The sequence below is a fragment of the Patella vulgata genome, chromosome 1 (assembly GCF_932274485.2).
Source record: "Patella vulgata chromosome 1, xgPatVulg1.2, whole genome shotgun sequence".
NCBI classification, from domain to species: Eukaryota; Metazoa; Mollusca; class Gastropoda; family Patellidae; genus Patella; species Patella vulgata.
Window position 1 is genome coordinate 66,225,200 of NC_065879.2, and position 2,688 is coordinate 66,227,887.

The 2,688-nt window shown below is 33.1% G+C and overlaps 1 long non-coding RNA gene across 1 annotated transcript; it reads left to right on the forward strand.

Moving 5' to 3' along the window:
* Positions 1–1,498: 1,498 nt before the first annotated feature.
* Positions 1,499–2,688, forward strand: LOC126808767 (uncharacterized). Its single transcript, XR_007674751.2, has 3 exons — positions 1,499–1,710; positions 2,014–2,123; positions 2,462–2,688. It is a non-coding gene; the product is annotated as an uncharacterized LOC126808767 (long non-coding RNA).

Genomic DNA, 2,688 nt, shown 5'->3' on the forward strand with positions numbered 1-2,688 from the left:
ATTCCGATGAACTTTCTAGGCCAATACTGGGATCGAACACGTCTCACTCACTGGGCCACCGCATTTTAAAACTAAAGTAGTTAGATCTTTATGTATGCCAACCAGAATTAAAACCCGTATAGAAAGTCGAATATTAATTAGATTGAATGACCAGTTTAATTCCGTCTTAACTTTCAATTTTACTTCAATTAATCTTGAGCTAAATACAATTCCGTACGAGTAAAAGGTCTGGTTTATAGACTACACTTCATTCCACTAATCATAACTCTTGAATGATTTGACTGTTAAGACATCCAAAACGAATACATCAAATCGCTAATCTTTTAGGGTTCAACAGTGTGTATTATATACTTTTTTACCTTGGCACAGGCGTCGGTACATCCACAAAATCCACCATTTTTAATGACAGAGCCTTTACATTGTGTAGTATCGAATTTGGCACCGGCGCATAAAAATGGAGTGCAAACTATTGCCTGACTGACTCCTAAAATAGCGACAAGGATAACAAGCCGAAACATTTTGAAGATCTTTAACTTGTTCTTCTCTTCAAGGCAATTCCAAACTAAACAGAATTGTGATAACACAAGTTAAGATTAACTGTGGAATCTGATATCCTTAAATCCCTTAAACCCTCTGAACTAACCAAATAACAACGATGTAAGTTATATTATGTTTTTAGATATTATCTTGTTATATGTAAATCGTGTTTAGCTAATGGTGTATATATTTCCACATGTTGTGAGAGATCATCAGCTGGTTGGATTAAACGCTCATTATCAATATGAAGAAATAATCTATATGTGAAACCACGTGTATACTATTCCAATATCTTTAGTCTGAAATGTCTATTTTTTATCTTGCCTTTTTAAGGCCTCGCTGAGATTTGATCATCAAGCGAGAATCAAGATAATATGGAGCTGGTGCATAGTATTCTTGTACAAGAATTGTCCTCTAATCACCGATCAAGCCATATACACCTTTCCAAGTCTAGTGCCCATTTGTCAAGTGTAGCGCTAGCGGAACGACAAGGAAAGCGATACCTAGTCATATACACACTGGAGTGCATGTGAAAGATGAAGAGCAGATGGAAACGCCGAAAGATATGTACTTTCGATAGGGACCTTTCCCCGACCAAATTAAAATATATTTTCTCTTAATTTCTATAAACATATCCTGAATATGCAGCAACGCATCAAACTAAACAAGCTGACGAAAGAACAGACCTGGGCCCGGTTCCTAGAAAATTCTTAAAGTAAGCACAAAGTCATGCTTCACTTTTTCTTACGTAAGAAACTTATAAAAATACCGTCCTTACGTAAGCACAAGTCAAGTATAAGTCTAAGCACATTGTGACTGGTAAAGTTTACCATAAACTGAGACTACGATGCTCTTTAACGTCATAAAAATAACTTTGGTATGCGAATTACGTCATAAATTTGTCGTCTGCTTCATTGACGTCATATATATATATATGGTTGATTTAGATGCATTCATAGATAATACCGTATGATTGCCGACTCATGAATTCTCGACGTTATGTTGCGAAACGCGTGAAACGGCGAGAAAGGTGGTTGATCACTTCCGGTCTTCTGTTCTCGCTGTTTGTTTACTATAGGCCCAGTAGCGATATTTTTATTTAGCGCTTTCTTGTAGTATTAAATGTGGCATCATCTGGTTAAATGGTAACGAGAAATAGAAGCAATGTTCGAGGTAAGAATAAAAATGAATATCTTATAATTTTGATATTATATTGTATTATAAATAAGTATTACATTTCATGAAAATCTCGACACGTGTGTTGTCCAGTTAAGGCAAAGTTTGACAGCTTTGACCTACTTTTAAAAATCGGCAAAATAAGAGTTTTCAATTCATTAATTTGTAAAATAATACTTGCAGATCATTAATAAATCGTAAATATATAAAATACAGTTTGGTATGAATAATAACATTGCTGTGTTGGCTATATATAAGCTTTTAATTACACAATTTTTTAAAAATCTTTTGTATTTTCAGCAGAACGTACTGGTACCCGTCTTTTGTTTGCTACCTAGGGGCCTAGAGGAGTGCCAGCTTGTGAAGCAAATATATTTCATGTTGATTTATTGTGATACTGATAAATAATTGTATGTTTTATTTATGTTATTTACTTCTTTTCATATTGTGTGTGTGTGTGTGGGTGGGGGAGGGGGTATAAATATTGAGACACTAGACATTAATATATTGATAAAGTATTTTATTTTATGTATCTATTTATTTATATTTTTTTTTTTTTTTTATTTCATTTTTTTTTGGGGGGGGGGGAGGGGGGGATATTATTATTTTCATTATTTTATTTGTTTTATTTTAATACTCAACAAGGGATTTGGTTTAAATTGTTTGATTGTATTATATCATTATTGATTTTAATTTTGTATAGTTGAATTAAGCATAATTATTTAATTTTATGTATTTCAAACATCAGAAAATAAACCATTCAAGCTATGTGTAATGTGTTTGTATGGTTATGTTGATGGTTAAATAGGTTGAGAATTGAAGCCAAATGACCAATTTTCGCAAAAAAGGGATCTGCCAGTTGGTGTTACAGAATTCAGTCAATTTTGCTCCGATATTGATAAGATTGGTTTTGTTACAATGCTGAGATGTATGGCTTTTTAGGAAATAACACGGTTCTGGAGAAAAATTAATATT